The 14,292-nt window shown below is 37.9% G+C and overlaps 1 protein-coding gene across 25 annotated transcripts in view; it reads left to right on the top strand.

Annotated features, from left to right (window-relative positions):
• Window positions 1-14,292, top strand: part of rims2a (regulating synaptic membrane exocytosis 2a) — a 206,480-nt gene that overhangs the window by 59,359 nt on the left and 132,829 nt on the right. The window lies entirely within an intron of this gene.

Below are 14,292 nucleotides of genomic sequence, written 5' to 3'. Positions count from 1 at the left end.
TGCTTTTTTTGTTGGTCATTTTGTGTCGGGCCCTAAAAAAAAAAAAATCACCATTCAGTTACATTGCATGGAAAACATAAAATTAAACATACAGCCAAAAATCTAGTTTTGGAATATAGGTTTGGAATGACATGAGGATGCGTAAGTGATTTCAAAAGTTTCATTCCTGGGTGAACTATTCCTTTAACAAATTTCCATTGCTGCAGAGCAAGAGGGCGAGAAAGATACTGGAGAGAACAGGAGAAATAAATCATAATTGAATGTTCTCTAAGATGGAATATCCCTTTCTGCCACCTCGGTCCTCCGTGAGGCTGCGTCGTCATGGTAACATTGTTTGATCAATGCTGTGATTGATGTGTGAGACAGGCAAACCTGCGGGGGAGAGAGAAAGATATCCCATGCAAAGAGAGACATAGAGAGAGAAAACAGCAGCATTATAGTGGCCTTATTCACGAGGCTTCTGTAAACTCTGTCTGAGATTACTTGGCAAACGATGCTTCTGAGAAATAATTAATTATAATGAGCAGAATATGAGGAAAACATCTAGTCACAGCAGCATTTAGGTGCAGTAGTGGTCGCCTTGGGCGAATCCCGCTTCAGCATGCCCCCAAAGTTGTTGACTGGTGGGGGGTGATTGTAAAGGGAGCCCACTTCTCTGTGTGGGCACCTCGTGCCTCCACCGACAAGATGCCGTCTTGGGCGGCTGCCCATGTCGCCCATACCTAAATCCGCCACTGTTTATGTGGATACAATTCTGTTTATCAAACCTATAGACATACTTGTGCTACATATGAAAATCCCCTTTGGGATTGTTTGGCATGATAGTTGCCCTTTGGCATGATAGTTATACTTTAAAATGTGTATATTTTGTGGTAATACATTTGTGTATTTTAACATTTATTTTGGGCATTGCCTTAACTTCCATTGTAAGTGCATTACTCTAAATGTAATGTTGCGTAATGTTCTCATTTCTAAAAACTGAGGGATGAGATTTTGTGTCTCATGCGTTTTAGACTTTGAGTTTGAGATGTGTGAGTTTTCTTTTATTAGTAATTTATAAGTAAGAACTTGCTTATAAGAGTCACGTACGTATTGGAACACACTGGTCACTCTTGCTGTGTGCAGGTTTATTGTTTTGTATTTATTTTAATTTCTCTGTCATCACATTCAATTCAGAGTGCAAGTTCATAATTTCGTTAAAAACTATTTCTTTTGTTGTGGCACTGTAGATTTGGCATAGCTACAGGAAACAATGTCATAGTGTTTTAGAACAGATCTTTATCTGCATTGCGGAAGAATGAAGACATTTAAGAACTTCTTGAAGAATCTTTTGGTTTCAACATATTTTTAGTTTTTTATTCATAATGTGTATCAAACAGAACTGCACGAGAGCTTGGATTTTAGCTTTCAAATACATTGCATGAATCTCAGAGATAATACTGTGAAAAAGCAGCTAGCCTGGTCTCATAAAAAAAAATTACATGACTCTGGCGCCATTTAAATAAAAATTACATTACTTGGTTCACTAGATGTATCTCAGCTATTCTGATGTGAAATGTCCACTGTGTGGTGCTTAAAGCGAGTTAAATGTCCTCCCAAAGAAATAAGGGTTTCCTTGTTAAAGGGATAGCTTACCCAAACATTTTAATTCTCTTATTATTTACTCTCCCATGCCATCTCAGTTGAGTATGACTTTCTTTCCTCAGCATTCTTTTAGAAGCATATCTCAACTCTGTAGGTCCAAACAATGCAAGTGAATGGCGATCAGACCTTTTTAGCTCCAAAAATCACATAAAGGATACATAGAAGTAATCAAATAAGTCTCCAATGATTAAATCCATATCTTCAGAAGCAATATAATAGGTGTGTGTGATATTTTGTTTTACTCTAAATCTCCATTTCACTTTCACTTTTACATCTGAAAGTCACATGTTGTGCCTGTTTTTTGGGTCAATTTTATAGACCTACAGAGCTGAGATATTCTTCTAATAATCTTCGTTTCTGTTCTGTTGATGAAAGAAAGTCACACATCTGGGATGGCAAGAGGGTGAGTGAATAATGTGAGAATTTTCACTTTTGGGTGAACTATCCCTTTAATGCACTTTCGAGTTTTAAATAAACAAAACCAACCTCCCTATCCTAAACCTAACCGGTAGTGTCAGAAAATGTAAATATAACATTCAAAAATTGCTGAAGCAACCACATCATTTTGTGGTGCTTCTATGACCCTTTCGACTTGCATATCAACCTGCATGCTCTTCGGGACTCGTACCCCTGTCCTTTGAAGCGCAACAGTGATGCTCTATCTATTGAGCAATCGTGCAACTTGATCACATTAAAATACATTTGTAAATGCAGTTGGTAATGTAATGCAAACGTAACAATGTATTGTCTTCCAATTCATGCACTACAGTAAAAGTGTATAGATGACATAAGATAGTTTTGTCTGAGGAACGGGGTGAAAAGTAGGTGTTCATAACCTGATAATCTGCTGTTTTTCTGTGATTTTGTAAAAGTAAATTAAACTCTTATTTTGACAAGGAATACTACTGCCGGGATACTTAGAGCGAGCCACATGAAAATCATTTAGCAAAAATGGTATAGTAACGTGATTATATGAGACCAGGTTGGACAAAACAGCATTGGGAGAGGGTAGAGATTTGACCGATAACACAGAACATCTCATGACAGGTGGAGGAACACAAGCTCTATATATGGTCATGAGCATGGGCAGCAAACAGCTTCATAACATCCATCCAGTTAGAGCAGAGTGAGACAGACAGAAATCATTGCTGGTCTTTCTCAGTTCAGAGCATGTGGTATGCAGAGAGACATCTGCTCTCTTTCATGCTCGGAAAGCGCTACTGATTTCCTGAAAAGATGATGGAAGTTTGTACCGGGGCCGTAGAAACTCTCTAATGGCAGAGAGCTCTTCCTTACTTAAAAAATTCTCAGGTGCTAAAAGCCCCTTCATAGGAGCCTAAGGAACAGCTGTGATATGCTCCATAGAGTGTGTGTTTTAAACAACAGATTTATATTGTTCAGTGGTGTAATGGAATGTTTCTTTTAAGTATCAACTCTAAAGTATTCTTCTCTAAAAATTCCTTAGGAGAAATACAAATAGACACAAATGAGACCATAGTTGAAAACAGTAGGTTTATAGAGCTATGTAGTTAATGTGGATAGATTAGCATTGTTCAGATCATTTGGTTTTGGGAGAATGTGATGAGAATTATTTGGGTATATATTAAATTCTCTGACTTTTGATATCTTGGTGAGTCTGAGCACAGTTCGAGACATTGTTGAGATCCCTTCTAAACTCTAGAGGAAAAGCATGTGTGATTACAGTTTCTTTTCTCAGGAGAAGCATCTGAGTAGCAGGTGATCCCATGACCCTCTTGTTTGACTGCATGAACTCTGACCTCTGAGATGTTCATTTCTCATGTTTGCCAAACTGATTATCCAGCCCTGGATGTTGATTTTTAAAGAGCATCTTATCTGTGAAACTATTAAAACGTACAGCGGAAATTGTTAACAGGTTGCCAAAACTGTTATAAAGGATCCGATTTGGTTACTAATTACAGCACTGATTGTGACAGTTATCTGTTGAACGATTGCTATTTTGGACGACAGAATCTCTCACACTTTATTATAGCCAATAGAAAGATGATCAAATACACAATATAAAAATGTGAATTATTGAAGTTCATTTATTCATCAGGGATGCCACATGGTTAGCAGCATACATTTCTTTAAACATGGCAGCTTTAGAATTGATTTATAATCCCTATTGACTTTCTTTGTTCTAGAACACAAAAGAAAATGATTGGCAGATTGTTAGCATTACTTATCTTCACCCATATCAATTACTCACCCTCATGCCACAGATGCGTATAACTTTCTTTCTTCAGCAGAACTTTGATCAGACCTTTGTAGCTCCAAATATCACATAAAAGGAAACATAAAAGTAATAATAAAAGCAGAAGCGAAATAATAAGTGTGTGTAACAGTATTTAAGTCCCTCTTTACTCTAAATCTCCACTTTAACTTTCACTTTCAGATGTGAAAGTGGAGATTTAAGGTAAAAACAAAAAGGTTTAAAATTTGATCTGTTTCTCACCTACACCTTAATATTGCTTCTGAAGATATGGATTGAAACACTGGAGTCTTATGGATTACTTCTATGTTTCCTTTATGAATTTTGGAACTTCAAAGTTCTAAACACCATTCACTTGAATTGTATGGGCCTACAGAGCTACAAAATTCTTCTTAAAATCTTTGTTTGTGTTCTGCTAAAGAAAGAAAGTCATATACATCTGGGATAGCATGAGGGTGAGTAAATGATGAGAGAATTTTCATTTTTGAGTGAAAAAAACCCCAAACATCTCCTTTGGCGTTTCATAGATGACGCATGTCATATGGGTTTACAATGACATGAGGGAGTGTAAATATTGACCAAAATTATAATTGTTTTGTTAACTATCCCTTTAAATAGACCCTGCATTGTGACAAATACATTTTAGAAGTACAGTTATTCCATGTAGTCGCTCAATTAATATTAGGTCCTAAATGAACATTAATATGAGGACATAAAAATACATATACTACAATTATAACATTTAGTTTTAGATGAAGTATAGCATGTTACACTGCTGGACACTGTTAAGGCAACCGTTGAAGCACATGAGGCTAATTATCTCGGTATTTCACAAATGGCTGCCAAACACGTTCTGTCTCAGATGGGAAAGTGTGATTGCGGTGGGGTGAATGGGATCGGCCTTGGAAAGCCTTTGAACCAATGGATGCTTTGTGATCGTGGTTGTGCATTGATAGCCATTCTCCTCTGTTTCTCATTACTGTGTAGTATGTGTTTACTCGGCCATTAGGTTTTAGGGAAGTGCTAGTATACTGATAGGCAAGAAAATGATGCTGCGGACACAAATTGTTATAGGGAATGCGAAGAGAAGTATCCATTGTTTGGCTTTTTACGTAACGTTAGCATAATGCCCTCAGGTAAACCGTAGTTATATTTGGTGGTTACTGACACAATTTGCAATGGCAACGGAGGAACTCAAGGACATTTTAAAATCTGTAGATAAGGTTAGTCAGAGATAAGATGCACATCACAAACCTTTTCCCCAGCAAGCTCTCATATCAGACCAGCTGTAGTCTGCCCTAATGTTTCCATCAGTGTGTCTTTTATGAGGCCCATGTGTATAATCTGTTTATCATGACATTGTTGTCTTGTCTGTTAAAGGAATACTCCAGGTTCAATGCAAGGTAAGCTCAATTGACAGCATTTGTGGCATAATACTGATTACCACAAAAATTTATTTGGACTTTTCCCTACTTTTCCAACCCGATCTCATGAAAAGTCATACATATTTTACAAGTTGGCTAAATCGTATGATGTGGTACAATGTTGAATATGAATATGAATTCGTATGATTTGATCACGTGCAAATGCCCGGATGTGTAATGCAGATGTAAGCATGAGTTCCTCGTGCAAAGCATTGAGTACATGCTTATTAATATTATGCACTTACCCAAACCCTTCATCTAAACCTAACCGATAAGTAGAGTGTGTAAACATGATAGGAAGCTGTTGTGTGTGACAGTAGTAAGAAACAGTAGCCTAGTAGATGGAAACGATGTCACGCGATGTGATTGGCTGTAGTGAAAGTCGTATTCATTCATACCTGAGTAGTCATATTACAAAATACGAATTATGCTGCGTTCACACTGCTAGCGACTTTTTCGCTGCAGGTCCCAGTGGCTGACGGTTAGGTCACTAGTGGGCGTTCCCACTACTGTTTGCCTAGTAATGTTTATAAATTACATTCACGGATGCCTTTCCATTGCTCTTGACAGTGAATCAGTTTTCTTGCTGCTAAAAACAAACATTTTGGAGGGAAAAGACTAAATGTAAATGGAATCAGTACATAAAATGCTTTATATCAAAGATGAACGAGAAACATGGCGTGCTCTTTGCCATAGCGAAAGTTTATCTGCAGCGAAAACGCAAACGCCTGTCTGGGTCCACAAAACCATTCAATCTCGAAGCCAGCACGGTGAGTACCACCGGCTGGTGCAGGAGCTGCGGCTGGATGAAGTCCGGTTCCAGCAGTACTTCAGGCTTGACAGGACCCAGTTTGATGAGCTGCTGCAGAGGGCGGGTCCCCTGATTACTGCAGGAGCTGAGAGAGAGAGAAGGATCATGTGAGCTTTACCGTCTTCTCTTGTATTGGCTGTGGCTCCCGTAAGTCGCTTTTCATTTGAATAAAGTTAAACTTGTCTCAACTTTGTCGTGTCGCTGGACACGCCCACATCTGGTCGCCAACACTCGCGACAGCTCGTGTCGCTGGAAGTCGCCAGCTCTCATTGAAAATGAATGGGATGGTGTTGCTGTCTCGCGCGATGTCGCTGGCAGTGTGTACGCAGCTTTGACCAAATTTAGAGAAATTGTATGAATACTTAGTGAGAGTAAATTCTTTGAAAAGCAGTAATCTGGGTTACAGTGCGACACTTACAGTGGAAGTGAATTTGGCCAATCTAAACTTTAAAATACGGTTTCAAAAGTATAGCCACAAGATGTAAACTATATGCATGGTAACATCATTTAAGTGTGATGAAATCCCTTACTAACTTTTTCTGTCTAAAGCTATATCCAATTTTACAACTTCGTTGCCATGACGATGTAATGTCAACAAACCCTATAACGACTACAAAAATAATTATTTAAACAACTTTACAACTCAAATTATACATGAGTTTTAACAGCAGAATGAATGTTGAGTGCTTTTATAAAATGATAAGCTTCACATTTCTGCCGGTGTTCCGGCAGCAAAATGGGGCCGCATGGGCCACCGCCTTATGCACAACGTGTCACAAAACGGCGGCGTAATATGCAGAAGGGGGCAGAGTTATGCAGAAAAGGACAGCAACACCCCCCACCCCCGTTCAACAACTTTTGGGCCAGTTTTTATGTAAAATCCAAAGCCGAATTTTCTTCCCAATCCACCACTGCTTTAAACTCTCCAAAAATTGGCCCCATTCACTTTCATTGTAAGTGCCTCCCTGTAACCTTGATTTTTTTTAAAGAAAAGGAGGAACGAGTCGAAATAAATTTTTAATGTTATCAACATTATGCCAACCATCCTATCGACTGAGCTTAATTTGTATTGAAAAGTTACGAATGGATATATCTGCATTGTCAGGTCCCCACAAAAGAATATTTGGGTGAATCTTACGAAACTTGTCTAGAACATGTCCAGGACACATTTAAACCCCAAAATGAAAAGAAAGAAAGAAATAATTTTAGACACTGTTTCAAAATTATAGTCACGAGACGGAAATATTATTTGTGTTAACATAACATTAATTTGATAAAAGCTGATAAAATCACTTATAGGATTTACCTGCTGTTCAGGTTTATATGAGATTTAACTAAAATCATGTGTAATCACTACATCTTGTGGCTATACTTTTAAAACAGCATTTTAATGTTTATGGACCCCTTTCAGTTCCATTGAAAGTGCTTTACTGTAACTGTGATTTATTATTATTATTATTATTATTATTTTATAATCTAGGGAACGGTAATAAAAATTCTGCCACAATTGCTCTCGATTGAGATTAACTTGTATTGAAATTGGAATATTCCTTTAAATTACAATGGTTACATCATGGCAGTATCTATTTTGTTGTTTTGTAAATAAAAAAATATATTATTGATATTTTTTTTACTGTAATACAGTAAAAATACTGTAGAACACTAATGGGAATTTAAAGAGAAACTTCACAGAGAATTATGGAATTATATAGCTGAATGGCGGTAATGAAAATCAGAAAGAAAAATGTGCAAAAAATCTAAATGGTCCTAAAAATATGCTTCATTTTCTATATACGAAATAGAAATGATTTTGGGGTTAAAGGGGACTTGGACATTGAGCTTTGTGAGATTCTCCCAGTAGTGTCCAAAATCATTAGTGGCATGTTCTTCCCAAGCGAAAAGCCACTCATAGTCTAATGACAAAAAAATGTTTTTTACAAAGTAGTTAGCAATGCTACAAGCTACTATCAAAAATAGCACTCTACATAGGCATTATCTTAAATACTATCAAATATATATTATTAATTTTTGCAATCAGAGCTATATTTATCTGGCCCAAAAACAAAAGGTCTAAATTAGGGTGACAGCAATAAACTTGAACAGACACATTTACTAAATACAACTAGTAGAATTAAACAAAACACTCTAATTTACTGGTGAACAGAGGTATTTAACTGAACCTTATGGTATGAAAGAATATGTAAAATGCTTCACAGGAAGTCAAATTAATTGGTGAATTGTTTGTTTGGACCTGCCCATTGAATTGAACAGTTCCTAGCTCTATGAGAAAGAGGAGGACATTATAGAAGAGCATGTTTGATAGCTACCAAAGCTCACTCGAATATAATGCTGTGTGTGCAATACAGTGTGACATAAAAATCAGCAATGTAGTGTTTTTTCATGCTACACTGCTATTCGCAGGGAAAAGCTTGTTACATCACAATTTTGAAAACAGCTGAACTACTGTCACGCGAAATGAAGGTAGGTTAAAAGAATATTCCGTGATCAAAGCAAGTTAAGCTCAGTCGACAGCATAGCACAAATCTGGGTTCCAGTGAGGCACTTGCAATGGAAGTGAATGGAGCCCATTTTTGAACATTAAAATACTCACTTTTTCAAAAATATAGCCACAAGACATAAACAGTATGCATGTAAACAAGATTTTAGTGTGGTAAAATCACTTACAAACCTTTTCTGTGTAAAATTATAGCTAATTTTACAATTTAGAATGATGTAATGCCAACAAACCCTAAAATGACTGTAAAAATGACAATTTAAAACAACTTTATAGCTCAAATTATACATTAGTTTTGATAGAACATTTAATGCAAGTTATTTTATAAAATTATAAGCTTCGCATTTCTGCATTTAAACCCTCCAAAAATTGGCCCCCATTCACTTCTATTGTAAGTGGCTCACTGTAACCTCGATTTTTGCTTTGTTTTAAAGAATATGAGGGATGAGTTGAAATATATTTATGTGGCAATCATCATTATGCCACACATGCTTTAGATTGAGCTTAACTTGTATTGAATCTGGAATATTCCTTTAAGAGCATCAATCCTTTAGTTAGTTACTCCCCAGCACTGGTGTGCGTAAAGCTAGCTTCTCATGTAGCTGTGCTATGTGATGGTACACTTGTCTATGGTCCAGTGACCGACAGACATCTGTGTCTCCTTTAACTCTTTTTCTCCCTTTAATGGGTTTGTTTTCCGCCCCATACGCTTTTAGTCCTTAATTGTTTCCACAGAGGAGATATTGAGCAAATCGGAGTGCAGAGGTGACGTAGCATCTCGTAAGCTCATATAATGTGTGTTGGTGGAGCAGATGGTGAGTGTCAGGCTGCAGCCACACATGGGTTCTTGACCTAAGGTGATATAGCTGGGACCTGATGTCTCTATAAATATGCTCCTGGAGAATTTCAGTGAGACTACCAGCTGGGATGCCCATGTCCACAGAACCTGTTCCAGACACACAGTCGCTGTACTTTTCCGCATATCATGGTGACGTGTTGCGGCCCTCTTCAGCCAGTCGCGGCCCGTTCGGCATAACGCGGCAGCCCATTTCAGTTCATCACCACCATTCGGCCGACCCACCAGAAAAAGACCCAGTTGATCCTATGGCCAGTCCACCCCTGCACAGAGGTTTAGGTCTTACTCTGCCCATTTGGAAAAAGAGACAGCCTCTCTGGTAGTCTTGGAAAAAACAATCCATTTTGCAGTGAAGTGTAATGTTTGTGCCTCTAGTGGTCCCAAATTAAATTGCTATGACCATTTTGAAATCAACATGAAACACTCCCATTGGCTTGTTCGGGTAGTTACAGGTAGTCCTGACCACACTGATGGCATTGGTTAAGTCAATGTTTTTATGACCCGATCGCTAATTTCTGAAACGTAAAATGGCACGGGTAAAGTTAGGAAAGCGCTACCTGGTTGATTGGATAATCTGTAACCCAAACCTAACCATTCACTTAAACCTAACCTTAACAAATCAGGTAGCACTTTACTCATAAATATGAATGACCATTCCCCTGCCATCCTAAGTTTTTAAAATCTGCATCTTGTTCTCTTAGATCACTCAAAAACATTCCAGTTCTGTTCGGTGGTGCAGAAATGACGTTTCACCATAAAATAGGCAGTGAGCCTACTTGAATAGTTCACCCAAAAAATGTAAGTTCTGTCTCCCTTATGTCGTTCCAAACCCGTATGACTTTCTTTCTTCTGCGGAACACAAAAAAAACCTATAGTTGCAATTTTTATTTTTTATTACATTATTTTAATTGACTGTCTGGTATTAAGCAATTTAAAAAAGCACAATTATAATCAACATTTCTCTTACTTCGTCCACCAAAAAATCTTCTATAGTGCAGCTTTCAACAGCATTTGTGGGGTAATATTCATTACCACAAAAATAAATTTTGACTTGTCCCTCCTTTTCTTAAAAAAAAACATCTCCATTACAACAAAATCTAGAGTTCTGGAAAACTAGGCACAAATTTGCCACTCATTATTTTCACATGCAAATATGCTTGTGATTTGGCACAAATGTTTGCCAAAGGTTTGCAGCTCTACACCGGTAGTGGTGAACCTGCAGCAAACCTTTGGCAACAATAGACAATTTGCCGAAAGTTTGACGTAAAGCTCATTTGCATGTGAAAATGATCAGTGTTGAATATGTGGCAATTTTGCGGCAAATTTACCATGAACTCACGATTTTTTTAAGTGCTTGGTTACAGTGAGGCACTTACAATGGAAGTGAATGGGGCCAATCCAAAAAAAACTTTAAAATACTCACGGTTTCAAAAGTATAGCCACAAGACGTAAACAAAATCATCGTGTTAACACGATTTTAGTGTGATAAAATCACTTATAAACTGTAACGGGGTAAGATGGTGGTATACAGCTCAAATTATACATGAGTTTTAACAGAAGAATTAATGTAAGTGCTTTTATTAAATTATAAGCTTCACATTTCTGCCTCCAAAATTGGCCCCATTCACTTTTGCTTCTTTCAGTGAAAAGAAGGCACTCGAAATAATTTTTGTGGTAATCAATGTTATAATGCTCTCTATTGAGTATAACTTGTATTGAACCCGGAACATTCCTTGAAGCAGAGATGATATTAGCTGTTTAGTAAATCTGTGGTGTTGTAGATGAATGGATGGGGTGGTCTATCTGTCAGCTATAATGAGTCTAACTCCTCTCCATTGCAATATTAAGCACTTTGAATGGCCATTCACAAGACGCCATCAGATCCTGCAGCATGACACAGCATACATCACAGACAAATGATTACAGTAAGTGCACCACAGACATGAGCCATGATGTACAGATGGGATTTTTTATTTCTCTAAATGTGCTGTTCACTTCCTGGTGAAGTGCTGCATTATAGCTCTGCTGCGCACAAAGCAAAATGTTGCGTGCCATACATGTAACTGTAATTATTGTCAGAGCTTCTTTTTTCATAATTGATGGCAGTTAAAAATAGATCATAGAATTGCTGTCTTGCTTCACTCAGTATCCCTAGGGCAGAATGCTTACTGGTGCAGAAACAAGCCAACTTTAAATTGAATGAGAGTGTTGAAAGGAGCTACTGCCGTGCTTTGTGGGTATTTTTCCACAAAAGCATTTCACCATACATTTCTCTCATGGCTAAGGCCCTCTAAAGAAATTCAAGGCCTGTTGCGAATGTTAGATCTAAATGTCCACCATTCTAATGTAAATAAATATTAATTTTTGCAAATGGAATTTCAGGATTGATGCAATGTCTGTCTGTCTGTCTATCTAGTCGACACATGGGGAAGTTGTCAAAAGGGCTATATCTCATTAACAATAATATTTGGAGTCAAAAATCCAAATGTGTTTTTTGTTTCTCTAGCAGAGGTTTTATATGTTAGATTCAACTAGTTTTAAACCTTCTTGAAGTTTAATTTCTTTGTGAATTCTCTTCTCAAGGGTAAATTATCACTATCATCATATTTTTATTGTAATAGTTCTAGACAAACAAGCTAGCATAATAGAACCCACACTGGCATACATTTAGGAGAGGCTCAACTACTGTATGTTAAGAAGGTTACCTTTTTCATTATAATTTTTTTTTGGGCAAGAACAGTGAAAATATTCAATAGCTAATTGACATGAAATAAAAATAAACCTGCCATGAGACATATTCACTGGATTAAAATTTTTGACCAGCCCCGATCTCCCCTACAGTTTAAGCTATATTGACAAGCCCTGCAAGAAATGAGAATGACAGCACGTCAAGTAGTTTATGGCACAGAAGGAGTGCAAGTGAGTGTGTTGTAAGTACAGGCTCCCCAGTGTCAAGTGGGGGTTGTTTCTGAGCTTGGATAATTGAAGTATGTTCTGAGTCACCACTGGTTTTTCATTTACTTCTTCCATGGACAAACATCTGCCTGCTTCATTTATCTGAAACGTATCTCAAGCACTGCAATGAAAAATACATAGTTAGCAGATACGGAGAGATGATCTGTGTGTGTGTGTGTGTGTGTGTGTGTGTGTGTGTGTGTGTGTTTGTGTAAATGTGTGGTATTTTTCTTAACTGGACGGGAAGTGCTGTCCTGAAGCTCAGGTGGTTTCAGTTACGAGTAACTCAACAAACATCAGAAGCTTTTTTCGCAAGTGTTAGTTTATGAAAATGAACACTGGATTGAATTTATGATACACTCTTTCTCTGGTTTCTCCTAATTTAAAAAGCACTTTCAGTCTATATCCACAAACAAAAATGCTTTAAATTAGCATGTGTTTTGGGGCGTTTACCATAGCCCTACCATGATATTTGAGGTACATTTTAAGTACCAAGTAAATACCATGGTACTGTCAGTGGGCAGTGGTTCTCAACCTGGTGGTCTCAGCAGACTTCCAAGGGGGCCTCAAGATGAATTAAAGTATTTCAATTAATAATATTTATACACCGATCAGCCGCAAAATTAAAACCACCTGCCTAATTTCGTGTAGGTCCCCCATTCTGAGATGCTATTCTTCTCACCATAATTGTACAGAGCGGTTATCTGAGTTACTGCAGACTTTGTCAGTTTGAACCAATCTGGACATTCTCTGTTGACCTCTCTCATCAACAAGGCTTTTCCATCTGCAGAACTGACGCTCACTGGATGTTTTTTAGTTTTTTGCACTATTGTTAGTAAACTCTAGAGACTGTTGTGTATGAAAATCCCAGGAGATCATCAATTACAGAAATACTCAAACCAGCCTGTCTGGCACCAACAATCATCCATGGGATTATCTAATCAGCCAATCATGTGGCAGCAGTGCATAAAATCATGCAGATACAGGTCAGGAGCTTCAGTTAATGTTCACAACAAACATCAGAATGGGGAAAAATGTGCTGCAGCATTCTGGACCATGTGCAGTGGCTTAATTGTGTTAGCTGGAAGGCCAGCCAACAGAGCATTGCAGTAGTCCAGTCTTGAAATGACCAGAGCTTGGACCAGGAGCTGTGTAGCATATTCAGACAGGAAAGGACAGATTGTCCTGATGTTGTAAAGCAGGAATCTGCAAGACTGGGCGGTTATGTGGGCAGTGAATTTAAGGTGGTCTTCTACTACCACTCCCAGGTTCCGGACTGTTATGATTGGTGTTAGTGTAGTTGAACCAAGATAAATAGTGAGGTTGTGGTCACAGGTGGGTCGGCTGGGATCACAAGGAGTTCTGTCTTGGCAAGGTTGAGCTGAAGGTGCCGTTCATTCATCCAGGGTGAAATGTCTGAGAGGCAGGCAGAGATACAAGCTGAGGCAGTAGGGTCATCAGACTCAACTTGGGTCACCTAGTTTCAATTCAAAAAACAAAAAAAACAAGTAGCTTTGTCATAATTACATTTTCAATTGGACATCAAGTGGCAACCCAACACAATACTAAAATTGTATATTGTAAATTTTTTGGGCTGCAAACCCACCATCAGAGATCCACTAGGATTCACCTGTCAATAGTTTGACCACATCTGTCCCATACATCCATTTGTGTTACTTTATAGATGGGTTATTATTTTGTTGACTTTTTATAATTATTCGAAAATGTGGATGCACATCACGCATAATTATGATTCCGAACTGCACAGGAAGACTTCATATCTGCTCTCTCACTGGAGGATCAGGGCTCTTTTATGGGTCTTGATGGGGAAAGACATGCTATATGTGGCTTGAG

The sequence above is a fragment of the Xyrauchen texanus genome, chromosome 17, assembly GCF_025860055.1.
Source record: "Xyrauchen texanus isolate HMW12.3.18 chromosome 17, RBS_HiC_50CHRs, whole genome shotgun sequence".
Classification (NCBI taxonomy): domain Eukaryota; kingdom Metazoa; phylum Chordata; class Actinopteri; order Cypriniformes; family Catostomidae; genus Xyrauchen; species Xyrauchen texanus.
This window is presented reverse-complemented; position numbering and strand designations above follow the sequence as displayed.